Source organism: Cavia porcellus, unplaced genomic scaffold (assembly GCF_034190915.1).
Source record: "Cavia porcellus strain 051 isolate PalLab524CR breed Dunkin Hartley unplaced genomic scaffold, mCavPor4.1 scaffold_10, whole genome shotgun sequence".
Taxonomy (NCBI): Eukaryota; Metazoa; Chordata; class Mammalia; order Rodentia; family Caviidae; genus Cavia; species Cavia porcellus.
In genome coordinates this window covers 45940761-45968386 of record NW_026947493.1, presented here as the reverse complement: position 1 = coordinate 45968386, position 27626 = coordinate 45940761, and the positions used below count along the sequence as shown (strand labels likewise).

At 42.3% G+C, this 27626-nt stretch overlaps 1 protein-coding gene across 7 annotated transcripts in view; it reads right to left on the bottom strand.

The window, feature by feature from the left end:
* The window catches only part of Sulf1 (sulfatase 1), a 162613-nt gene that overhangs the window by 82539 nt on the left and 52448 nt on the right, over positions 1–27626 (bottom strand). For 2 of the 7 annotated variants that reach the window (XM_063257430.1, XM_063257431.1), the window contains exon 2: positions 10249–10343. The exons of the other annotated variants lie outside the window; for them this stretch is intronic. The gene's annotated coding sequence lies outside the window, so the exon portion shown is untranslated. The remainder of the gene's footprint in view (positions 1–10248; positions 10344–27626) is intronic. 7 annotated transcript variants of the gene reach the window in all.

Sequence of the window (27626 nt, the reverse complement as noted above, 5' to 3'; positions counted from 1 at the left end):
GGTGCTCCTAATGCCAGTAGTCCTGGCCCTTAGCACTACAAAGGGAAGCAGAGGACCAGGCAAGCAGGTGCTTTGTGTCTTTCCTGAAGGTGGATTCCTCAGTAGCTAAGCATGCATGAGACAGAACACTACTGTATTATCAATTATTTCACAGCCAGCAGGACTATTAAGGAGTTGCAGAGAGGCACACTCAATCTTTCTTAGTATCAGCCACTGAAGAGTTTACCACTGGACATTTTGAAACATGCCTCAGCCTGTATCTATGAGTGATCTTTTGAGAAGCTCTCAAGTGACCTTCTAATAGCCCCTTCCATGTACTCTCTCAGTGTCTGAAGGAATAAAGTTCCTCCAATTCTTGACACAACTGAACTAATGGAATTTGACAATGGCCCAGAGCAAAGTTCAAATTTGTTGTATTTACTCAACAATTTTTAAGCACAAAGATTAGGTTTATCACTGACAAATTTTATTTTATTTGTTTACTTTTTTGGCAGTACTGGGGATTGAATCCAGGGATACTGACCTAGGTCCCCAGCTGTTTTTTGTAAGGGAGGGGTTGGTTTTTTGAGACAGGATTTTGCAATGTAATTCAGGCTAGCTTTAAATTCACTATGTAGCTCAGGCTGGCCTCAAACTTGCAAAAATCCTCCTGCCTCAGCCTCCTGAGCGCTGGGATTACAAAGATGCTCCACCATGTATAGCTAACTCTCTTCCTCCTCCTCCTCCTTCTCCTCTTCCTCCTCTTCTGCCTCTTCCTTTTCCTCCTCCTTCTTCCTTTTCTTCTTTTTTAAGACACTAAGTTTCTCAGGCTGGCCTCAAACTCATGATCCTCCCAAGTAGTTGGAATTACAAGAATGCTAGACTTTTGTTTGTGACTTGTTTTAATGAAACTTCCCTCTCAGTTTCTAGTTCTGTTCCGCTGTCTGCCAATACTGAGCACGGAGCACCCTACTTCACCTGACCTGTCATCTCCTATTGGAGATGACTGTCACCACAGTAGAAGACACTCTCTGGATCAACTGAATGAGATGATTCAAAAAACTTATGAGCCCTTGTCGAGGGCAAGACACTGGCAGGTGCTCTGTGGCACTCTGAGCTGAACTCCTCCCACCACAGAAGAGCAGGGAAAGGTCGCAGCCTCACAGCAGGAGCTGGGCACGGAGGAGAGGCAGGGGCTCGCCACAGGATGGGCTTCCCAGGGGTGAGGTGCTGGCTGTGTCTGCAACCTTCCAAAATTACTCTGTTTATGTCCATTCTTGTAGCAGCAGCTTCTTCCCCAGACCCCAAACGGGGCACAGGGTCTGACATCCAGCAGAGGAGAGGAAAGAATCTGAGGCGTGAGCTTTCCTGTGGCTGGACTACAGGAGCGACTTGCAGCACCGAGCAGACTGGAGCTGGGAGCCACACATCTGACAGATGTCCCCGGTGGTCCTCGCCTCCCCTGGGCTCCTCCTCTGCAGGTGCCTCCACCCACCCCACCCTGACTTCCCACACACTCCCCTTTCGCTCTCTGCTCTTCTTCCTCTTTGCTCTCCTTTTCTGAGATAATGACACTTTAAACCTTCACCAAGTAACAGTTTTAGCTAATATCCACACATCACAAACCATGCATTAGCCACTTTCTGGTCATCAGTCCACTTTACCCCAGCCACGCTGCATGGGCTGCTCACTGTTACTGATTTTTTTTTTAGTGAGAAAATGGAGGGTTGGGGGCATTAAGGACTCTGTCCCAAATTACATACACAGCAAGGGGTAGACATGGACAACCTCACATGGGTGTCTTTGCTCATAACTGTTTTGTTTTTGTTTTCCCTCGAAGTGAATTTTCCTTTTAAAGATCTTGTATGTCTACCAAATTTCAAGCTGGTAAAATTAATGGGGAGAAATATCAACGTGAGTATGGGCTTCAGGTGTCACTGGTATTTCCAGGCCCCTGTGCTACCCAGAGAATAAACAGGGCATCAGTATTGCAGCCACACACTGTGTGCAGCCCGCCTTGCACCTTACAAACAGAAGGGGACCCCTCAGAGCTGGGAACACAAAGCGGTGTTGCCGGGGGACAGAGTGCCCTGGCGTGGCTGAGCATGAATATTCAAGACCGCGAGTCACAACTCTGTGAATCAGGGGGTCTCCTCTATTTGTATTTAGCATTGTGGAGTCGCGAGACAACTTGCCATGATTAATTAATCCTCAGTGCTGCTGAGGCAGAAGGGGAAATAATTTGTGCGCAGTCACGAAGTCAGTCATTCTCAGGCTCTGAGTTAGGACTGGGGCACTTTGGTGGCCAGAGACAGAGAAGACTGAACTTGACTTTTCCTTTTGTGCCTGTGATCCAAGGGATCCATCACCTCCCATCCCTGAACTTCCCAAAAGGAGGGCAGGTGGCTGCCAGCTGTCCTTCACCCACACCCGGATGACATCACCCTCAGTATCTCTAATTCATGGAAATTCCACCCTGGCAGGACTTAGTGCCCAGCCTGAGCAGGGACACCCATGGGAGCCCGCTCAGAGGTCTGGTTTCCTGGCTTCCTGGGCGGAGGAGGCACAAGCTGCTTAACAGATTGCACTTGGCTGCTTGTGGTTGTTTTTCTACCATCTCCTCTAGTGAAATTTTAACCCAGGCAATTGACAGCAATTCCTCAATTATCTATCACAGTAGGGGGAGCGGAGTGGGGGTCCTCCAAACAGTGGATTACCAAGGTACCTCAGATAAACTATTTAAAGGCTCAAACTTAAAGCTACTGAACACAAAGGAACCATTTTTAATTAAAGCAGACCACACTTGTACAAGGAAACCCTACCATGCTGCATGTGCTGGTACCCAGCTTCTAAGCCCAGCACTCTTGAAGGCTGAGGTGGGAGGATCACAAGTTCAATCTTAGAGAGAGCTTGTCTTTAGAAAGAAAGAAAAGGAAAAACAGAAACTCCTACTGGTCAGTAACTTAGGACAAGAATGTGTGACTTCTCACTGTGTGTGACATGGAGGCTGCTCCGGGGCTGGTCCTCCCCCTGCACCCTCCCACTCTAGCAGCCCCATGGAAGAAATGAGGTCTCTTGGTGCTGGCTTGGCAAGAGAAGGGGTGCTGGTGGGAGCTCGGAGCACCTCACACAGCGTCTGCTGGGACTGGGCCACGCACCCAGCCCACCTGCTCACCTGTGGCACGCGTCGAGCCCAGGTGAGGCAGGGGGGTGCTAAGTTTTGCTTCCCTGGGTAAGGACACTGAATTCTGTTCATGTCTCTGGTAGGGGAGGGGCAGCCATAACTGGTCACTGTGCTACAGTCCACGATCCGCGCTTTCAAATTCATCACATGCTTCCCAGCCCTCACAGATTACTGTGGATGATGTCACCGTTTTGTGACTCTGGATCATCTTTATTAACATCAGTATCACCCTTGGCTGTAACTCAGACTTTCCCTTAAGGGACACCGAGATGTAGAAAGCCATTTGTCCAATATGTAATCAACTCCAGACTGGCTGAAATTCCTTAAGGATACTTTTCACACTGATGTTTTTTCCTCCTTTGCTATTAACGATCACATCCAGTTCCTTCTGATGTGTTAACCTCTCATCATTTCACCTCCCTTCTGATATGCTAAGGACAGAAAGACGGCATTTTAGAGCTGTGTTTAATCTTGGTGTGAAGATGGAAAGGTCTCTCACATGGGGGACATGTTGATGGCTTTACTGCGCAGACACTGTGACAAATGTTTGAGTCTGGGGCTTCATAGGTTTATGAGATCCCTTCCTGAGTTTGCTTGTGTTTGTGTATTTTTCCTGGCAGGCTGACAGTGCTAGAGAAATGAACTTAGGAAAGAAGACTGGGTTTGGAGTCAGTCCCAAGGAAGCGTTCCTGCGTCACCGTTTTCCATGTTTAACAGAATTTTTTTTCTTAAGACATTTGACTAAGCAATAATACTACCTGCCATTTCTCATATGAGTCCATTTATTCTAATTGCCACAAACATTGCAATTGAGTAGCCCTTTGTTGAGCACTTGTGCAAGACACTTCATTGGGCACTGGTGACACAGTAACGGAAGGATGAGAAAGAGCCTGCTGTAGATGCTTAGCTCCTGATGGGGCTGGCGGCAGCACAGTGCTCCAGTGTGTGGCAAGGGCCACACAGGAAGGGTGACAGCCACTTCCAGAGGCCCCATGCTCCCCCAGAAAGTGTGTGTCCTTTGCTTTGAGTTTGCATTTCTCTAACACTGCGGTACAGTCTAATGTTCACCTTTTTCAAATAAAAAACAGCTATAAGGCTGAGGCAGGAGGACTGCAAGTTCAAGTCTAGTCTAGAGAACTTATAGCCTGACTGAAAACTTGTTTCAAAATACTAACTAAAAAGGATTGGCATGTAGCTCAGTATGAAGGCCCTGGGCTAAATCCTTAGCAATACAAGAACAAAACCCCCCCAAAATCCTGCAAAAAAGCATTTTCTGAAGTCAAGGTGGATGAAAGTCAAATGTTTTTAACTTAGGTACTAGACAACTGTTTTTTAGCTAGCATTTTCCTCTCGTATGTGCTCTGTTATCCTCTGAAGGCCTAATGTTGTATCTATAATGACCGAATGGAGAATCATAGTTGTTAATGTTTAGATGGTTTCTTACACCTTAATCCCAGTAGAGGATAGATTTGTTCTTTCACGGATAAAATAGCTCTGATGCTCACAAGGCATCATAGTCTGTTAGTGTAAACGCTCAAATGTGCTCTTCCCGACTGACACAGGAAAGCACTGTGTGCGGCAGGAGGCTGAGAAAGCTTTAGCTGAAATCCACACTCAGGTTTTCTGATTCTGAGACTGGTGGCAATTTCCCCCATAAGTCAGTCATTTGCCTTTTTACCTAATCATTTTGTAAATAACTGCCAACTGAGTCTTTCAGGGACACAGAAGTTAGAAATGTATAAACTAATTTAATATATAGATTGCCAGAGAAGAGGCATATTTTGCCCTAGTTCTAAACCTTTTCATTGATACTTTTCACAGATTTGATTTTAGGTTAACTTATACATTCCACATGTTCAAAATAAGGATACGGTGAGTTACAGTGTGAATGATGTTCGCTGATAATTTTAGAATACTGTTATGTGATTAGGGAGTATACCCTTAGTAGAATCTCACATTTAGGAAAAAAAGCGTGTGAGCCAAGCATGGTGGCACACACTGAGAATCCTGCATTCTGGGAAGCTGAAGCAGGAGGATCACATGTTCCAGCCCGCAATGGGCAATTTAATGATGTGGTGAGACCCTACCTCAAAAAATCAGAACAGGGAGAGGGATATATATGGTTCACTGTGAAGACCCTGGATTCGATCCTCATGATGAAAGACAAAAGGATGTGAAAGCAGCTTTTTAGGGAAAAATATGTCTATGAAATAAGATAGAGAACTCAAGGATTGCTGGGGATATAGCTCAGTGGCACAGCGCTTGCCTAGCAAGCAGGAGGTTGTGAATTCAATTCCTGATATAAAAAACAAAACAACACAAAACAATCTCAAGGATTAATAACTTGAGGAAACCCGTGAGGACACTGATATTTTTAAACAAATTTTAAATAGAATGAGATTCATATTATTGCAAAAGCACAATATTAAACTCAATTTTTAAAGAAAGGATTTTAAAGCAAGGATTGCTTTGTAAGAACTTAGCACCTTCTCAGTGGATAGTGGCTGGAAATAATAGGGGACAGAGCACAAAAAATTGTGTTATTTTTGACAATTCATCTTACATGAAGGACTGCATGCCTGATTCCTGGGACACAGTCACACAGGAAACTATAACCACACGGTGCAACATTTCTTAAAGTAAGACACTGACACCTATTTTTCTGTAAGTTCTGAGCTCATCTCATTTGTTACTATTTGTTAAAAGGAAAACCTATTCTCAAGTTTGATGAAAAAAGTTCTAAATTATACAGTGCAGACTCCTAATTACCTACCTCACTGTTATTACCTTCTTCATAACAACATTCCAATTTTACCTGCAGTGACAATGTGCCCAAATTTAGGTGACATTTCTCAGCTTTCCTAGTAGCTTTGTGCCTAAATGATTAAATTTATTCCAACAAGATGTAACAAAATGATTGTGTGAAACTACTGGGTTGATTCCATTAAAGACTGTGGATGGCCACCCATCATACATCATAGGTGGAGCCTTGTCAGCCATCTTGGACATGAGGTAGGGGAGAAAAGAAACTTGTTTCCTGGTAACTAAATGCTGCAGCCTTGACAACCTGTCTCTTGATTTCCTCTTTGTGTGGGAACAAAACCTTTTGGCACTGTTTTGTTTTTTAGTTTTGTGTATGTATTCCTAATTACATCTCCTAACTAAAACTGGTGTTTTTCTTTCCTCAGTCGACAACCATCCAAGGTTGAAAATGTTAGAAAAACACATCATTTTAAAGCAAACCAGAACAGTTTGATTTATATTTGGAAGAGGACAAACAACAACCTGTGGTTAATGAGACATTTGAAGAAATAAAGAACTATACAAATAAATGTGTAATTACAACTTGCGGTAAGCACAATGAAGAACCCAAGGGAGCAAGTGGGAACATGAAATCCTCCCAGCAAACATGCAGCTCCAACTATATTTAACTAATATTTCAGGCAGTTTAAGGTTTCCGGGTCAATTAAATAATGTAAGGAATTTCTCATTAGTCATGGAACGAAAAACAGAAATGGATTCCGCTTTTTGAATCCAGGATTCAAGTGGATTTTATTAAGGTGGAAATTGCTTGATGATAACAAAAATCTGAAATTCTTCAGAAAATAATGTACCAGTCCCCTAACTGTACTTAAAAAAAAAAAGTTAAGTAGTAAGCTCCAAAGCATCCAAAGAAAGAGCTTCCATATTTTCAGAAGACAATGCTAGAATATTGCTATTCTCTAAACATTGACATTATTTTTACCTAACTGCAAAATTTCATGCCGAATACAAAGACAATAATAAAACCAACTCCTGAACAGAAATACTGGCATGTGTTTATTTGTAAAAACCTGTCTTTCTCCACTTGCAGATTATTTTATCTCTTTCTTTTTTTAACTCTTACAAATATGACTTTTAGGGGCTGGGGATTTAGCTCAGCGGCATAAGCACCTGCCTTGCAAGCAGGCGGTCATGAGTTTGATCCCTGGTACCGATAAAAAGTTAAAAAAAATAGCAAACAAATATGACTTTTATTTTCACTTGAAAATAGGAATTTTGCCTTTGCTTAATTGCAAAGATCTTTTTTTAAAAAAAGTAGTCCTAAAACTCAAATTTCCATACTTTATAGGTTTATAGAAGTTTTGAAAAATCGTTTACTTATTAGAATGTTCATCCTACCAAAGTGATGCAGATTTAATACAATCTCAATTAAAGTATCAAAAGCATTCTTACAGAACTAGAAAAAGCAATCCTAAAATTTATATGGAATTAGGAGACTCAGAACCGCTAAAGTAATCCTGGGCAATGAGAGCAAAGCAGAAATAGAGGGTGGAGAAACACCCTGAGTACATCAAGTCAAAAGAAAGCCTCTCTAGCAAATGGTGCTGGAAAATTGGTTTCGCACACATGAAGGACTGAGCATAGACCTAGTCCTCTGGTCATGTATTCCCCAAAATAAATATTAATCCGTTGGAAGATAAAATAGCCAAAACCTTTTCAGACACAGGGATGGATGAAGACTCTGCACAGAACACTAATTGCACAAGAAATATCAAGAACCAAAAAATGGAATGATACCAAATTAAAAAGCATCTGAAACCACCAACAGAGTGAAAAGACGAGTTATTCCCCAGACGGATGGCTAATATGAAGAATATATATAGACCTTGAAAATACCAGACCCACCCCAAAATAAAAGCATGGGCAAGTGGAATGGAATAGACACTGCTCAGGAGAAATGCAAAGTATGGATAAATACATGAAGAAGTTTTCAGCTTCTCTGACCATAAGAGAACTGCAAATTAAAATGACACTGAGATTCTCTCTGACTCCGGAGAGAATGGATACCACCAAAAATCAAATAATAACAAACGCTGGCAAGGGTGTGGGGGGGAAAGGCAGCCTTCTACAGTATTGTTGGTGGGAATGTAAGCAAGCACAACCCCTGGACCTAGCCATCCCCTTGTAGGTATCCGCCTGAAAACAAGAAAGACAACGTATTACAGTGGTACACAAATACCCGTGTTTGTAACAACATGACTCATAATAACTGAGTCTTGGAAGCACCTATATTAATCAACAGGGTCATGGATAAAGAAAACATGATATTTGTACATAATGAAGTAATACTGTGCCATGCAGAAGGATAAACTTGAATCATTTTTAGTAAAACGGTTGCACCTTGGGGCCAAAATATTAAGTGAAATAAATCAGACATGAGCTTAAATATTGTATAAAAGACTCAAAATACAAATAATTTAAAGATCAAAATAAAAGACGAGAAACCAGAAGCAGGGAGATAGATCTTTTGCAAATGGGCAGGAGTGGGAATCTAGAGAGGAGGAAGGGAGGGAAAAGGATGAAGACACATCCTGTCCGTGTCCCTTTCCCCCAGGAGGAATGTGGCCACCATGTACTAAAGACGAAATTTTAAAGACGATTTGTTCACATATAACCTCAGTTAAAGCTCTAATTAGGATTATATGAGTTCAAATGGATACACAACCAACACACTATTCTTAGACTTGTGAAGCTGATTCTATGGCCGTTACTAAAATCCAGAGTGACCATTGATAAACTAGCAAAGTTTATAAGGAAAACCTCTGTATCCCCAAACCAAAACACTTTAGTCAACTTGACTGATATTAAGCATCATGAAGTGAAAATCATTCGGTACCTTCGGTCTGTCGAGGCCGTGGTTCTCAAACCAGCTCATGTCATGGCACACCAAGGAGACAGTGACACTGAAAGGTTTATGGCTGATCATGGTAAGCAGACATAGCTACTCAGGGCCCAAGGGGAGTCTGGCCACCCAGCCCTGCCCAGCCATCCTGAGGCTGAGGAGCAGACACACCTGTACTCTGCAGCTGGACACATCTGTAGTTCACCTGTGGCCCACTGCCAAGATGATGACTGCTGGGAGCCATGATCTAGGGAGTCAAATTAGGCTACGAGAATTTCTAAGTGTTGTTCTTATGCATTATTTACAAATACTACACAAAGTTATTGAAAACAGCATATCAAAAATCAGGGGCCAAATTTATATATTTGGGAGTATTTGTGGTGTTTTTCAGAGAAATAAAAATAAGTTGATAAGAATCAACCAGTTGATCAGTTAGGATCTTAACAGTGTCTATCCCATTTGATCACAAAACTATCATTCAGTGAGTGGTGAGATTCTAGTGCCTTCCTGCCTCATTCCATCTGATGAACAATTTAAACTGCTGACTTGATCATTGAGAAACCTTTCAATGACTCTCCAAATCATTGTAATAATTTCTAATTATCTTTCTGCAGCTTGTCAAGTTTTGCACACGCACTGAGAATGCATGTAGCTCACTGGTAGAATATGTGCGCTCCATGTGGGAGGCTCTAGGCTCAATCCCCAGCATCAAAACACAAAAACAGCCAGGCATTTAGCTCAGCGGCATAGTGCCTACCTTGCAAGTGCACAGTTTTGAGGCACCAAACAAAAACAAAAACAGCCACCAAACAGCACCTTAAAATGTTAAATCCACCCAGGCACTGGGCTAGTCTTCAGTGCTCAGCTAGCCATGTCTTTTCCCTGTTTAAAGTTCAGTGCCTTTTCAATTGTTGTCCTGCTATTACAAACCTCCTGGGTTTCAAGAACCTACTGATATCTGCCTACCAACAGCTATGGGATGTGGTTGATCCCTTCCGTTCAAACCCAAATGAAGTCTTAGTTGACTACTTCTTGTCATCAAATTCCCACCCCCCCCCCCATAAATTATCTGCTCTTCCTCTGAACTCTGGGGTTTCCCTGTGTGGTGTCTTCTCATAATCATTTTCTCTTGAGTTCTCATCTGGAATCTGACACAGCACAGAGGCTTAGGAAATGCCTCTTGAATAAAAGAAAGGATGTCTGGATAGTAGACATAGCTACTCAGGGCCCAAGGGGAGTCTATCCCATCTCTCATAGACATTTCCTCAATCTAAAATAAAACTATTTTAAGAAATAAATTGGCTCCGTCACCCTTGGTTATTTTCAGCCATATTTAAATATCTATTGACAGCAGCCACAGGTAAGATCTTTTTTATTTGCATATCACAGAGCATGTGAGAAAATTAGGACATTTAAATACCTTTTTCAAATAGGGTGCGATCTTTCATCTTTAAAAGCCTTTCCTTTTTCACTGAGCCTTGATTTCTCTGGAAGATCATTTATTCCTTCAGTAGACTAGAAAAAAGAAAAGAATAAAGATCTGACTTCCTTCCTAATCAGCCCGAAGGCCATTTCTCAACTTTTCATTTTGTGCTTTCCAAGAACAAAAGCTGAGGTACTTTGACCGGAAGGCAGCCCTCCAGCCTTCCAGCCAGGTGGATGGGGTGTGAGCAGGGGAAGGACCCACGCTGGCCCTCAAAAAAGATGTCTTTGCACAGGCAGCCCTGGACCCTAGAGGACAGCCTGCAGCAGGGTTCAGTCCTTCCTGGATTATCTCACCTTGTTTTGGAAATAAAGCTTGTAAAAGCCGAGAAGACTCCAGTGCTGGGAGGGTTTGACATGACAGGATTTCTGCTTTCGCTCTCTGTCTCACTTTTGCCAAGTTCCTCTCCAGAGAAACCGTTCCCCAGCACCCTCCTCACCTGCTGGACATAATTCAATCCACTTTCTGTCTACCTGGCCTACTCCGAATTGGCGTCTTCAGGAAGAGGACACTACTCCTACTGCTTAGCACTTCCAACCTAAAGATCTCAAACCAAAGCTGGGCCTGGTGGTACACGCCCATAACCCCAGTGCTCAAGGGGCCAGGCTGGGAGACTCACTGAGGGCTTAAGGCCAGTCTGGGCTACACAGGGACTTCAAGGCCAGCCTGATCTACATAGCAAGACCCTGTCTCAAAAAAACAACACAAAAAGAAATCTCAAATTTTAGTCACTGATTGTAGGCAATGGACGGGGTGCTGAAAGAGTCAACATTCATGGCATCTTGAAGAAGGATGGGATGAGAAATATGTGCCCTGAGCCCAATGACTCAAAAAGAGGTGAGAGGCAGGCATGGTCCTATAGACCAATCATTCTGCTAGTCCTGGAGGCTGAGGCAGGAAAATCTCAGACTAAAATATTAACTGGGCGACTTATCTACACCCAGTCTCAAAATAAAAAAAGGGCTGCAGATGTAGCTCAAAGAAGGGAGTAGGAAGGATGGGGCGGGCCTGCAGGTGGGTCATGGAAGGACGGACATAAACAATGGCTTTTTTGCTTTTCTTTTCATTTTTGCTTGAAACAATTCATTTAACTGAAATGCTGTACACTGACTTCCATTTATTTTGATACATCTTTTCCCCATGGTGATTTAGAGGATCTTCAAGGCAACATAAATATTTCACAAATATTTGGTCACCTGGACAATGCCTCACAGCTTTCAGCAAGAAAAACACTGAAGAGTAAAGGCCAGGCACAACTCATAGGCACAAGGAGAATGTGCTCTGAATATTTGTTTCTCTGAGGTAAAGGCACCACATCCATGTTCAATTAAGCAAACCACCCTTACAACCCAGGACGATTTTTAATTTTTAAGCAGGGCCTACAACACTTTGCAGCTCCATCCCCAGCCGGTGCCCTGCATGTGCCCACCAGGTCTCACAGAGCGAGTTCCTCCAGGCGGGGCAGGCTGGAGCTTCCCCGGAACCCAGCTGCCTTTCTCTTCGGCTTCCTTCTCTTCCTGCTCATTGATGTGTTTCAAGAAGCTACCGCAACTCTCTGCACGTTTAATATGTTTGATCCGCACATTAGTCCTCCTGGCGAGTATCTTGCCCTTAGCTCGCTTTGTGCTGGGGGACTGCAGATGCTTCAGTTTTGCAACAGTGACACGTGTGTGGCGTTCCTTTTTTACCCATCGATGTCTACAATTTCATTCTTTTTGCAGCTGTGCATGTATGTGGCCAAAGGAACAACCCCATGTTTTTTTAAAAACCTAGAGAACATAGTCTGGGTTTCTCTCCTTTTTCTCTTTGCGGTTGTCATTTTGGTAGACTACAAGAAGATGGCAGTTCCGGCAGAAAGGAAGCAAAAATATATTACATGGATTGGACTCCTCCATCCCTGCCTCAGATATGAAACTAGCAGAGAGAGCAGAGCAAGGGTGTGATGGGGGGGTGTGAGAATGCTAACAGCACGTGCCTGAGCGAATCTTCCAAAAGGAAACTCATTAATTTGGCTAGCCATTTAAAAGAAAAAAATATAAAAATAAAAAGGCCTGCAACATAGAATTCCAGGGGTTCAATATCCAGCATTACAAAATATGAAATAAATAAATAGCAAAATATACGCCAAAACAAAAACAACGAACAACAATAAACAACACAAAAAGCAGGTTGAAACCAGACGTGGTGACACTTGCCTGTAATCCTAGCACTAGGAAGGCTGAGGCAGAAGGGTTCTAAATTTGAGCAGACCAGGCAACATATATATGGCTACATAGGCTGGCCTGAACTATCACATGAGACACTGACTCAAAATACAAGTGCAAAAACACAAAAACCCCAAAGCAGGCTGAGTATCTTCTTTCTTAAAAAAAAGCAGTTCCAGGTGTACAGTTAAAAGGGCCCGAAAAGGCAAAGCTTCAGAAAACTGTAGTCAGTGAGGGAATGGAGAGAGACTGTGCTGCTGCCATCTGACATTGCACAAGGCCCTACGTGTCACAGACTCATTTCTAAAGTGCGGATACGGAACACAGTATCCCCACAGGTGCTAGGAGGACCTTGTGCATTCCTGCCACTGTAGTGCCTGAAGGCTTAGTTGCAAGGGTCAGTCTTCCTGAATGACTCACATTGCCCAAGTATCCTGAAGTACCCTCATCCATCCGAGAGTAGAGTTGAGAAATTTTCTACGTTATTCAGTTCTCTTCTTAGAGATCAGAAGCTGCTCTCAGGAAAATCTTTTTAACAGAATTATGCATATTCGATGATAGAGTCTGCCCATAGAAATACATTTCATAGGACACTAGACTGATTATTAAGAAGAAAAAGATATTAAGAAGCAATGTATGAACTATGGAGCTATTGACACCCTGGGGTGGGAAGCAGCTATCAACTAGAATACTCGCACTCATTTGCCCAACCTCTAAGGAGCCCTGCTGTGCACAAGGTGCTGTGAGGGATGCCTGGAAGACCAGGACGCACACTGGTGGGTTAGTTAACTCCCTATCTCCTAGAGAGAAGTATGGAGCGTGGTCTGAAAAGCCAGTTTGAGGTCTTTGCTCTCCTAAGGGCCCATATGTGCCTGTAGATGTGTCCAGTAAGAGTACAGCTTCCATTCATGAACTTCCGTTCATGCATGCCATGAACGGTGCACATGAACAGTGCACTGACTGCCCACAAAACCAAGAATGGAGGATGATGCCACCCATTTCTCAGCTGAAGGAACTAAGTACAGGGTGGTTAAACAGCTTTTCCAAGGCTGCCCAGCTAGGAGGTGGGGACTAGCGCTGAATTCAGATGGTAAAACATCTAGACCTCTCCCAGACATACTGTCTGGGAGTCTCTGGCAGGGTTCCTGTGGGTGGGAACACAGCTTCCCACAACCTCACCACACTTCCTGCTGGTTTCCACTGTGTGTCTTGCTGCTGCAGCTTAGGAGCTGACACAATGGCCCAAGCCCTGGAAAGTGTATCTGCAATTGCTTTAAGTGAATAGATCTCTTCAAGAGCTCCTAGGAAAAGGGAGATGCTCTGGGGCTCTATGCTCAATGACTGTCTTAAAACACTTTCAGCTCAAGCGTGTGGCTAACAGATCACACCTTGCCGGACCCCGCAGCCCAATGAACCTGGAATGCAGAAGGCCCTGCTGGTCGCACACAAGATTCAAAGAGCAGACTGTCAAAAACACCTAAGGTCCTGAGATGTGTAGTAGATCATCAGCTAATGTTCATTTAAATTGTGAGTAATACTTAGAATCACAGAGTTTATACAAAATATAAACAGAGTGGATTTCCGTAGTGCGTTTAAGGATAGGGAGCAACAGTCTTTTCTCAATCCTGTAAGCACGGCTTGAGCAAGAAGCGGAAGACCCCGTCTTATGCACTGCCAGCCCCTGCTGCTCTCTGCAACCGACAGACGATGGGCAGAGTGTGAGAAGCAACGATGCCGTGAGGACCCGAGGCTGAGCTGGCTCCAGGTACTGTAAAAAGTACGGCCTTAGATATTTTACATTGGTGGAGATACAATACTAGCACCTGGCTTCAAGCATGACAGTCCTATAATCCTGGTTCTGGGAATGATTCGGTCCCCTTTGGTAGCCCATGCACCTCTAGGAAGAGTCATGTGCTTGCTCAGGGAAGAGTTCTTTTTCACTTCCATTCCCCTATTCTTTGATTGTTTCGAAGACTGACAAATGACCAAAATCAGGCCAGTGAGACTGGCTTCCCATGCTGTGCTGTTTAAGCTATGCAGGAAGGCACTGCACTGTTATTCATTCACTTACAGTCGTGAGGCTGTGACCCTGGAGTGACAGCAGCCACACTGCCAACACGAGGGTGAAAACATGCTTACACATGCAGCTTCCCATAGTCTCCAGAGCCAAGAGATGCAGAGAAGAAAACAAAAGAGGTGATTTTAGCTGGGCACTCCAGCAGGTACCAGGAGGGGTGAGTTCAAACATTTCATTCCTTTGATGCCTAAAGCAATTTGTGCTGAGGTTTCTATTTCAACCCAAAACATTCTTAAATGATGTAAAATTTTAGTTTAAAGAACTCACTTTTGGCCTGGCGCAGTGGTGGACACCTGTATTCTGAGCATTCAGGAGGCTGAGGCAGGAGGATTGCAAATTAGAGCCCAGTTTAGATCATTTATCAAAAGTCTGTCTCAAAAGAGGGCTGGGGCTGTAGTTCAGTGTGAAGGTCCGGAGTTCAATTCTCAGTTAGGGGAGGGGGACCTTGCTTCTGAAATTGAAGCAATCTGTGTGAAGTCTAATATTACTTCCTTTTCAATCAGCACACTCCTGGATGAATTATTTAATTTTTTCACTCAAGTATTATTTAATTATGAATGATAATTTTTGTGTTTAGGGCAATTTAAAAATGCAGCTCTTGTTAAATATGTATGACATCAATTGTGTCAATGTAACACACTCATTTCATAGGCTTGATCAATCTGTACTCTTGCCAACCACTCAAATTGCCCTTGTAGTGCTATCTTATCTCATTTCTCCTAAGTCTCGAAAGAGTGGTGAAATGAAGTCTTATAATTCATTCATTTGTCAAGGAAATGCAGTCTATGACATTTGGAAGATCAAGCTGACTTCACCAGTGTTGAAGTTTGAATTGCTAATAACGCAGATGGAAGGAACAGAAATGTAATAGCCCTGCCTTACTAGAATAAATACTTGCTCTTGGGTATTATAAAACTTCAATGCCTAGTAATGTTTCCAGAAATATATTCCTATGTTTTAGAGTTGACGTCTTCAAGCACACTGAGATTCTTCTTTCTAATGATATATAAATACTTTCCTTAAAGATTGAGTTAACATTAGATCACTCAGAAAAATATCGGCCAGGCACCATTTTAGTGTTGTTCATTAAAGAATTTCTCAAAGAACTATTTGATTTTAAAGGTGGAATACTGTATTAAAGACATTTAAACAAATCATTTGAAAATGCTTCCTACATTTTTCAGTTTTCATCTGACTTTTGTAGATTGCTTATTTAATTAGTAGCTACTTTCTGCAAGTAAGCAAACCTCAGTAATACACACTGTACCTGCGTAAGCACTCAGCCTCCAGCTGGACTTTCATCACATTGATTTCCATGAGTCATTACCAGATTTCCCCAAACCATTGCAAGCTTCCTTCTCATAACTGTGATACTCCCATCTCACGGTCTTGGTCATTATCATAACTGCTAGGAATATAGCTCCCTTAAGCCAGGAAAAATAGTTGACTTTACAACTGAACCTTGCAAATGTTTTCTTCTAGTCTGTAGTTTGCCTTTTAACTCTGTTTATAGGGTTTCAGGCTATTCACAACAAACCTTTTATTTTAATATTACAGTAGAGACAGATTGGGGGTAAAAAAAAAAAACCAACCACATTCTTTCCCACTTGTTTGCTTTTGGAACAAATGGCCCAAGGACCAGGAGAGTTAGATTTTCCCACTCTCCACTCTCCTGGCCTCATTGGGATTATGTATAAGGCAGCTTTTGCACAAAATGGACCATATAGAAGAGTGCATTAGACAGTGAAAACCAAATGAATGCTCTTAGCTACTTGGCCAAGCTTAGTTCTACTCTGTGATTTTCTTCATATTTGTGTATCCACATTAATCAATTTGTACATCTAAATTTTATTTGTACTCAGAATTACTCTAATTATCAATAAAGCTAGTGTATCTACCTATCAAATGAAGTTCTTTGCCCTCCTTTCTGTCTGCATTCTTTTTTTCATTTTCTGACAGAAGAACACATTTAAGTATAAGACCACACACCTTTCCTTCTCTCAAAAGCTCTGCTCCTCTCCACTGAGAAGCAGATTCTTTTAACACTTATCAAAACCAGGGAAGCCTTTGCTGTTGTTTTAGTGATCTGTTTTTCACAATGCCAATGGATCTATTGTATACACACTGCTGCCTAGGTTTTTCTGCTCTTTTTCTTTAATTTTTTTTTTTTTTTTTAAGACATGAAGGGTGTTTCCTCTGATATTGAAAATTCTTTTAAGGTTCCATGAAGCTTAACGCCTTCTCCTTTGCATGGTGTTTTAGAAACAATTGTTTTAAGGCTGAATGACTTGTTTCCTTAAGATCCTTAGGCAAAACAGAAAACAAGGAGTAATGTGAGAGAGAATTTTATATTTAAATGGATATGCCACTTTGCTGAGAAGCAATACGTTGTCCATGTCCTCGACTGACGAAGCAGTGATCCCGTGGAAAAGATCCCATGACTACTCCCACTGCTTCCCCTTGGAGTCTCAGCAAAGCAGGAAATGATCCCATCAAACGTCAGAAGCCCGAGTGTGGCTCAGGTCTGGAGCTGCAAAGCTGTCGTTGTGGGCCTGGATCCGCGTTCCCAAGCCTGGCAGCTATGCAGACTGCCGGGTCCAGGGCTGGCAATTTAGTTAATCAGTTTAGAACTGCCTCTCTTTCCTGTTGTGGTCCTGAGTGCAGAGCCACCACACAAACAGAAGTAAGAGGAAAAGGTCTTCTTGGTAATTATGGAGAGAGGCAAAGAAAAAAGAAAGACAGAAAGAAACAGCAGTGATTATAATATACCTATATTTAAGAAATGTCCCAGAATAAAGAACACTTAAGATCAACTACTTTGAAGATAAGAATATGCAATTTATTAACCATTGTTAATCTGTTATTTTGTTTTGAAATTCTCTATCATCACTTTTATTTTTTTCAATTTAAAATAAAAAATATTTCAGAGGAAATTAAAATGGAGGGTGCCCATTGAGACTGCTTGCATTCATAATAAAACTGACTGCTCAGGTTCCCTATTAATTACCATAGTCTCAGTTCTAAAGTGGACAAGTGTATTGGCTGAGAAGGAATTTGGGAATTTATTCTGAAAGGACCAGATTGTGTGTTTGTGACAGCATCTGTCTACCAGTGTCTGGTACTGGGCTGGTCTCTGGGAAAAGGTACGATCCACTTAAACAATGCATTTGCTAATCAGGGGAAGCCGGTGAGGTCCACCGAGGACCTTGGAGACAGTTCCAGATAGCTATTTTGATTGTGGTTTCATCAATGTGAAGTTAAGGCTAAACCAGCATCACCATGTAATTACAAGCAAGGTTTGGTTTTCTGAGAACTCATATTTTCTCATTGGTAATAAAGCCAGTGGTTGTATTTAATTATCTCCAAGGCTCATTTAGCAACGAATCTCTCTAAATGGCAGACTGAACCTTCCTGGTGATCTGTTTGGATAAGATTCTGCATACATGGCGGCTCCATCCATAATGGATATTCAAACAAAATGTGTCAGATAGTGTGGAGCATGGCTCTAAAAATGTCTGTTCCTATTTGCTCAAAATGCCTGACAGTTGTGTGTCCTTCTGAGCATCTCCCTCAGTGACAAATGCTGCTCTTGATGTCATAGGAGGACAAAAGAATGGCTGTATTTGAGAATCCAGCAAGACTCCTCAATTCTAGTTTTCTCGGCATAGATGCTACCTTCTATACCTTAACACGTTGACCGCATTTATTTCATCTCTATGTCTTGCCCTGAAGCAGGAGAATCACCCGCATCATGAAGTGTACCAGCAACAGACCTGGAGCAGGCACAGTAGCCAGCCCCTCACAGAGCCTACAGCGATTCTTGCCTCTTGATAGGCACACCTTTGTGAAGCTTCTGCCCACACACAGCTCAGCTGACCTGTATAACAAATGCGACACCGCAGAGGACAGAATGTGACTTTGGAAGCTAAGTCTTAATAAAGTCCACAGCGGCTGCCTGTTCTCTTAAATCACCTGCCCTGCAGGGAATGCACCCCAGGGCAAGGTTCACACAGTAAGGAACCCAGGCGTCTAGTTGCCAGCCAGCATTGACCGGCCGGCTCATGAGGGGGGCATCCTGGAGGAGCACCTCCTCGGTGGCTGCAGGCCTGTCTATGTATTGGGTCATGACCTCATCGACAGCCTGAAGTAGAATCATTCAGCCAAGCTGGTCCCAAATTTCCATGTGCGGTCATCAGTGTTCATTATTGTTTCAAGTCACTTACATTTTAGGGTCATTTTTAATGCAACACCAACTAAGAAATAAAATAAATTTCTAAAAAAAGTCTATTTCATGAATAATTGAGGTTGTCTTGCAATATTTTTAGTAGGAGTTACAGTGCTGATACAGTGCTGTTGATAATTCATGAGAACAGCAAGTGGATGTGTCCTGAAATTTAGCATTATGTGTATCAGTGATGACCCGAAGGGGTGTCCTAATGGGGCTTCTGAAAGGTCCTCACTTCTTGTCTCACACGTAAGCACTTTTCTAGGCTCCAGCGTAGTTGTTTTAGTATACTTGGACTTTGGGTTCTGACAAGCTGGATCTCAGTGTAGACTCTCATTTGCCAGTTGTAAGAACTTGCACAGGTTAATCTTTCTAGTTGTCTGCTTCCTAATAAGGAAAATAAGAAATAGCCCTTACTTCATGGATTTAGCGAAGTTTAAATAAACTAGTACCTCCAAGGTACTTGGGAAGATGGCTGGTACAGTATTGTTATTATTTATTAATTTTGTGGTGTTGCAGTTCAAATCCAGCAGGGGTTCCACCATTCAGCTGTAACGCAGCCCTTTTTTTATTTTAAGTGAGAGTCTCAGTAAGTTTCACAGGCTAAACGTGATCCTCCTACCTCAGCCACACCAGCAGCTGATATCTTACAGGTAGGTACCACTGAGTCTGGCTATTTTTATTTCTAACTTACTTCCACAATCTAAGCAGTTTAATTATGCTGTAGTTTCTTCCTTTCTGTGATCCATGGATTCACATGCCCCTCATCTAGTCAAATCAAGTGACTCAACTCAACTCCAATTTGACTTTGAAACCTGAAACGCCCAAAGGAGAACTATCTGACAGACCCTTTCTCTTTCTTCTTTGGCTTTACCAGCTGTGACTACATCTTATCAGGATGGTTTTACAGCACCCCCATAACATAATGCCACCCTATGTCAGGATACATGGATACGACTCTTTCATCTGAGAGCTGTAAATTTCAAAGTTGGATTTTTAAAGACAAAATTTGAGATAACAAAATATTTCAATTTTGGGGGCAGAATTAGTAGTATGTAACAAAAACAAAACAAAACAAAACAACACAAAAAGAAAAAACCACGTCTGTTAGAAAAAAATACGAGTTGTCCCAATTTTAAAACATAATGCTAAGAACATTTAGCCTTACTTTTCCAGTTTTTTCTTATGAAAGAAGAAATCAGAACCCACTGTGTCTCAAAGATCTTTCCATTCTCATTCTTGTTGGGTAGTGTTGTGTGTGTGTGTGTGTGTGTGTGTGAGTGTGTGTGTGTGTTACAAACTCACATCATCCCCACAAAGGTGGATCTAATATGGCTCCAAACATTAGCATATTTATAACCCGTGCAGGGCTGTCTGGGTTCAGTGGGGAGAGAGCTGGTACAACAGCAGGTGGTTTCATCAAAATCTGCCCTGAACCCTGAGCTCCTCATTTCTTAGGTCAGGAGGCAATGTGCCGAGGGTCACAGAGGGCTAAAGGGCAAGAAGGCTGGGAAGGATTAGAGGAAGATAGAGATGGCATAAAAGAGTTCTTAGGAAGGCAAGAAACTGACTGGATGTCGCCTTTTTATTATTTAATGTTAAAAAACCTTTATCTTTTTAAAGTTAGCCCTCCTTTAGTTAGGAGTAGTGCAGTGGGGAAGGGAGAGGGGATTTTTAATCAAACTCTACCAGTTTCTACGCTTCTGTCCTTCATCTTTATTTGCCTGTCTTCACCCAGTGGCACACACTGAATGATGTTATTCAGGTAGTATTTTTCATCACACATTTTTTCCTTGGCATTCTTAGCGCACACATGCACACACACATGCCCACACCAAGTGGGTAGAAACCACACAATGAAAATCTCATTCATTTTTAAGCCTTTAAGTCTGTGTGGATAATGGTTGTTTATTTTTCATTTAATCTATCTACCTACCTTTCTGACTATTCTTTATTTACTTAGAAATGTGTGGAGAAAGACATCCTGTGGAGACACCTGCAGTGCTGGGTTTTGCGTAACTGGTATTTTAAGTAAACCGAAGTCCCTAAGCTGCCCAGGAATCCCCAACCCCCCAGCCTGTGTCTTTGAGCATCTGGAATGAAGTTTTCATCCTCTCTGCTGAGCCTTTGTGCTTTCTGACCTCCAGTTCTTTTCTCTATTCCACTGGTCATTCGCCTTGTCTTTTCATTTGCCCCCAGTGACACAGCTATTGTAAGGGTTTGTATTATTTTGGTTTCTACTATAAGGCACAGTTTCCTAGCTTGAGTCTCACACTTTCTCTGTGCAACCTTTCTGCTTTAGACAATTTACAGGCTGATAATATGATTGCAAACTATTAAAACGAAGTTTCAAACACACACTACTTTTGCATGTGTAGCGTGTCCCCAGAGTGTTTCTGTGTGTCCTCCGTGGCAGAGCCACCAGCAACTCTGCAAACCTGTTAAGGGATGTAAAGCTGAGAGTGGATGCCAGACAGGCACTGTTCACACTGAAACTTTACTATTTGCATTTCTAGAGAGGTTAAGTACTTTTAGATTAGTTTTCTCTTTCAGACATTTACAGGAGGCTGTTATTAGTTAATTTATTTTTGCTGTCTTTCTCATGAAGCTAATCCTGTCGCTTGAGTGAAACTTAAGTAGCCTCTCTATGGGATGCCAGAGATCAATTTTTTGACATGGAAGCATTTTCAAAGTTGACTGATAAATTTTAACAGTAATTATTTTAACACATTGACTAATAAGACAATACTTAAGGAAAGATAGATTGATTTTTGAAAGCAAAAGTCCATTTTTTTTTGAGGTGGGGGTCTTATTATCTAGACTGGCCTGAAACACTTCATCCTGCTTCAGCCTTTTGGGTTAGAGGTGTGTGTATCATTATACCCGGTTTAAAGCCCATAAATTTAAATTCTCCTTTGTATCAGAACTCAGTTACTGGCTTAGGAAGAAGCACTTTGTCTTTAGAGGGGACTGAAGAGGCACTTTCATTCCTGAACATGACCCCCCGGGAAAAGGATTTTGTTGCATCCAAAGTACCGACTGATGTTACTGGAATACACATCTACTGTCCTAAGCATCCTTAAACTGGCAGGAAATGGCAGGAGCTGGCAGGAGCCAGGCATTTGGTTATATAGCAAGTAGTATTTCCAAGCTTTTCAGCTCTGGGGAACATCTTGCAAATTTTTATATTAATTTCTAAGTACCTTCCTGACGGAGATCATACTCTAACAAACAATAGTGTTGGGGTTGCCCTGCACTAGAAAGCTTCAAGAAATTTGTGCCAAGTGCTAAAAAGTCTTCTTCCAGCCTCAGCCTTCCCTAAAGGTGCAGTCTCTCCCAGTCACATCAAGGGCTTCCACACTGTCCCTTGCAGTGGCTGCTTTGGCTCACTCTGGGGCAGTATAGGGGCTTCCTCAGATCAGAAGCTCCCTGAGAACAGGACCCAGGCCTATTACTGTGACTGTGACAGCGTCTGGAATGGTGTCCTGCAAGCATAAAACACACATGGACACCTGAACGAGACTATTTGTGAAGTCCACAGAGTCTACTTTACATAACACAAGCTACCTAGGAAGCTTATTGAAACATTTATAACATTACTATTTATGGTTAAGTACAAAAGCAAGATGCTCATTCATTACAGTTCTCTACTTAATGCTCTTTTCTCATTTAAATATTTCTTTCTCCCCACTGGTTTTCTTAGAAAAGTGAAAAGAGGTTTCCTCAGGTTTTACTGATTTTTAAAATGTCACCCACTGTCATCCTGGCGTCTGCTCACCACAGGCAAAGGCATAACTTACAAACATGAAGAGGAAAATTACTCCAGGGAAACTGTACCTGACCCTCTTTCTCTCTTTCACTCCAAGAGAAAATAGGATTTGTTGCCACTATGAAATTGAACTCACAGGACTCAGAAAGGAGCACTTTCTGAGTATCTAAGGGCTCATCTTAGTTTAGAACCTGCCCATGGCGCATTTCCTGATTTCCAGGCAATTCTTAAAAAAATATTTCTCTGGCATCAAGAACGGAATATGGCACAACTATGCAAAAATAAAAATTTGATCATCTCCTGTAAGTTGTCACCAGTATAAGTATCATGAATTACTTTTGTGGGTATAAAGTCTGCACAGCTGTCATTGAAATAAGTTGATTTCCAAATGCTCTTTTATCGGAGCGAGGAGAAGCTGCCAAGCCATAAAAGGGTAATAAAGCCACTGTTACACATCTAAAGCACTGTCTTCCACCTGCCTTCAGGGAGTTCAGTTTTTTTCCCAGGGATGATATTTGGTTTATTATTGTCATAAAATAAGCCTGGACCACTATGTTTAAATTGGATTCCTCCTGCACTTTCTAAGAATCTTCTTGTGTCATTTCACTGTAAAGCAAGAAGTGTAAGTTGGGCATCTTGATACTTTCTGGTGAGAGAGAAAGAATCTCATTTTGGCAGACTGTTGTGTCTACCTAGGTGTGTGTGTAACTACGTTGTCTTCGACTGTAACTCTAGAAAACTGAATACAAATTTGGACATATCCACTGAAATAGTGTCATGCCAGCACCTTTCTTAAAGCCTCCCAGCCTTCCTCTTTCTTGTCTCCCTCCATCCTCTCTGTCTCTCTCGCCCTCTCTTTCCTCCTCAAGTCTGTTAGCTTCCTTCTCATCTTGCAAAAAAGTTCACTCTTGTTATCGGATTACGTAGCAAACTATTTCTATAGTTATGAACAGATTCCCAGATGCTACCCCTCCTTTCTAAATCATTTGAACCCCTGTCTCTGTCTCTTTCCATGGGGTTTTGCGGGTCTGAACTCTCCAAGAACTGGAGATAGGACATGAGATCTGTCCAGTTGCCTCTTTTCTCCCCCAGCTGCTCCCTGGGTCTGCGCACCTCCGCAGGCCTGGAAACTCTCCCCTTTCTCGTCCTCTTGTGTTCCTGCACTCAGGTTTCTGACCATCACCCTCAGCTGCCAGTCTTGGGCGTGGCAGATCGTTAGCCACTGGATCCAGCCACTGTCACTAACCCTCCTTCTCTTCAGTCCCCTCCTTGTCAGACCAAACTGACTCAGGCACTATATCGGACCTTTGTAAACACGCTCAGTTCTCTTTCTTCTCTCTCACTTTGCTACTTTTACTTGGCCAGCCAAAACCAGAGTGAAGTCCAGCTCCCCACCTAGTCTGGTGTCTGCAGCTGTGCAACTCTGCATGCCTGGTGAAAACCGAAAGATTGCCCTCAATGATTTCAGCTTATACTCACGGCCATGAACCCCAGGGAGGCCCTGGATGCTGCAATCAGACTGCACTTGCGATTCTGATTCTTCCTTTCTCTCAGGTGTCCAGTTCACACTACCTTCTCCCTCCTCACACTGTTCTCGGACCTGCCATCATAACCTTGCCTCACACCTCACTCAGGAAGTGGCAGAACTGGAGGAGAACTTCCACAGCCCCAGAGTCTGCTTGCCTGCTGGCTTTTACTCTATTTTTCTCATCTATTCAGATAGGTGAATTATCCTGTTCTCTCTCTGAAGCTAATTCCTTCACCCCTATAAAAGGTTCTACCCCTTACCTGTTCAAATTCATCATCCCAGCAATGCTCACCTCTTTTGCTCAGGATTGTTTTTACTCAAGATGATATGACTTTGATTACCATATAAACATATTGTTCTTATCATTTAAAAATGTTCTTTTTGGGGGACTATGAGGAACCGAACTCAGGACTTCACACTTGCCAGGAAGGCGATGCACCGCTGAGCTGATTCCCCAGGCCCCAAAATATTCTTGACTCTGCCATCCCATTTCTCTGCTCTACTGCAGAAAAATTCTTCGCTGCCGTGTATCTATCTTAGTTTCTCTTCTCCCATTTTATTTCCTGCTTACCGTCCTCAGACTTTCTCTCCCTCCACTTCTCCAACCATGCTCTCTGTCCAGTGACCTTCAAGTACATAAATCCAACAGCCACCCCTCAGCCCTCATCACAGTGGATCTGCCCGGTAATCTCTCTGATCTTGAAACACTGTCTTTCTTCCGCTTCCAGAGAACCAGGAACTCCTCGGCCTTCTTGTCTCATACCCCACTGCAGCTCTTTCAAGTGTCTTCTGCTTATTTCCTTTTTTTCTTTCTTTGAATGCTTAGTTGGACTTTAGCTCCTTTCTCTGTCTATACTCACATCCTTGTGGATATCATGTAATGACTTCCAAAGGCCACCTCCATGTCCAGATCCAGAGTCATAAATCTAACTCCCTAATTAATGACATTTCCATTTGGAGGTATAAGAGGTGTTTCAAACTAGACTTCCAAAACTATGAATTCCTCATCTCTCTTTTTCCTTTCTTCATTTCCTCCCGCTTTGCCAACCCTCTCTCCCTCCCTTCCTTCTGTTTTTTACATACTCCATCCAGTTGATGAGGCAATATTGTTGGCTCAGAAGTAGCTAGCATCTGTCTACTTTTACTACTTAGATTTCTGCCACCAAACCTGGAGAGCTCTTGTTTTTCCAGTAGCTGAGCATAAGTCTTTTCTTTTTAGCTTTGTTCATCTACCCTCTACTCCCAGCAAGACAGAGAGAACCTTTGAAATATAAATTAGAATGCTCTATTCCTTTGTATAAACCCTGTAAAGACTTCATTCTCATCCAGGGAAATCAATTCCTTCTTAGGGCCTACAGGCCATGTGCTGGCTGACTCTGAGCCACAGTGGTCCCCAGTGGCTCCTCTACTGTGCAGGTCACTTCTGTCTTGGGGCTTTTGCTCTAGCTCCTCTGTCTGGGAGCTCCTCTTTGCTACTTCCTTCTTTAAATCTTTGACCAAAGCTTACCATTGCAGAGTCTTCCCTGGGAAATCTTATTTAACACTGCAATCTACCCTAATCTCTAATTTTCCTCTACTTTTATTGTATAGTATCTACTATGTTCCAATAGATTATGTATATGTATTGGATCTATGTATTATAATTAGTTTTGTTGTCTGGCTTTTGCTGTTAGAATGTAAGATCTATAAAGTTCTAGAGTTCTGAATGTTTTGCTCACTGATATACCCCGTACTCCTAGCTCAGCTAGCTACTATAGTTTGGATGTTAAATGTCTCCCAAAGGTCCGTACGCTAAAGGGTTGGTCTAAACTGTGACCTCCTTGGAAGGTGAGCAAGTGGAGTCTTCAGGAGGTGGGAGTTAACAGGAGGAAGGTTACTGGGATGCTCTTAAAGGGGTATGGTGACCCTGGCCTTTTTTCTCTTTCACTCTCTGGCTGCTGTGAGTCAACAGCTTCCTCTGCTATGTGCTGCTGCCATGTTGCACTGAGCCACCAAAAGTCACAGGGCTAACTTACTAAAGTCTCTAAACTATGAGCAAAGGCAAATCTTTTCCTTTCATTTTTAGGCAGGGTCTCACTAGAGTCCAGACCAACCTCAGACTCGCTATGGAGCCTCGGCTAGTTACCTCAATCTCCAGAGTGTTGGGATTAAGAGCATGTGCCACCAGACCCAACTCAAACCATTTTTTTATTATGTGGTTTTCTCACGCATTTTGTCACAGTAACAAAAAGCTAACACACATGGTATATGGTGATGCTCAATAAATATCTATTGAATTGACAAGAAGCAAAGGGCGGAAATGAATTAAATATGTCCTTCTGAGCTATTTACTTGAAAACCCTTTTCTTTAGACTTCAAAAGGAACCTTTTTCCCCCAAAGGTCTTTGCCTGACACTAGAACCTCCATTACTAAGACTGTCTGGTTTCTCAATTAGAACATATTCCAAGTGGCTGAGACATTCTCCCCCACACTGTCCTGGAACAAGGTGTTACTGTGCCTCTTCATCTCCTAGTGATTATACACACTCTGGGGACATTATAATAAGAGCTTTTTGAAAGATGGAAGGAGATGAGTGGCCTCATTTTAGAGTCTGACATAAAATCAGAACTCCATGCAGGTTCATCCAAAAGCCAGGCCAAGTTCTGTGTGAGCCTGGCTTCCCCCCAAAAGCGAACCCAAGCTGATAGGTCACTTCAAATGGAAACTATGCAAAATTCAGTGGCTTCATGTGGTTTCAACCTCAAACCAGGTGGAACCTGAGGCTTTGGCAAAAGTTTGCTTTAAATTCTTAAGTGGGGAATGTAACCAAGGGGGAAATGCTGGAAAAAAACAAAGTGAAATAAAACCTTTACTTTTTAAACTGTTTTGGAACCACAAACTTAAATCACTGCCCTTTAAACGTCATTTCTCTCAGGGTTGAAACAAGTACAATGATTACTTTGAAAAATTTCCCACAATACTGCACCAGTTTTTTGTTATCCTATATTAGAATCTCAGGAGTGCTTAATACGCATGTGGAGATCAAATTATTATTTCCACCTGGTAGGTTGTGTAATCGGAGAACAAAGATGAAAAGGTGATTTGCCGAAGGTTAACTAGAAGAATGAACCAACAGAGCTGACATCTCATTCACAACAGACTTCCTTGACCTGAAAGCCTGCTGCTTTTCATTGAAAGAAAACAGAAATATAGCCAAAAAGGAACAAAAAAGAATTTTAAAAATCTTGTGGATTAAATGACTATTAAAAAACTGTGTCACTGATAATAATATTGTCTGAACCCTCAGTTAACCCATGAAGTAGGCAGTGTGGTGTGTGCATGGATGCACTTGTACACTCATGCTCTTGCACACTGTAGTAGAATACTCAGTAGAATACACAGTAGAATACTTCTGAATTTGAGATACTGTTTAAGTAACGAAATAAAGATGCCTTAATTATAAGAGATGTGCCCATTTCCTGAGATTTTCAACACACTCCCACAAGTACTACATTCTTCTAGACATTGACCT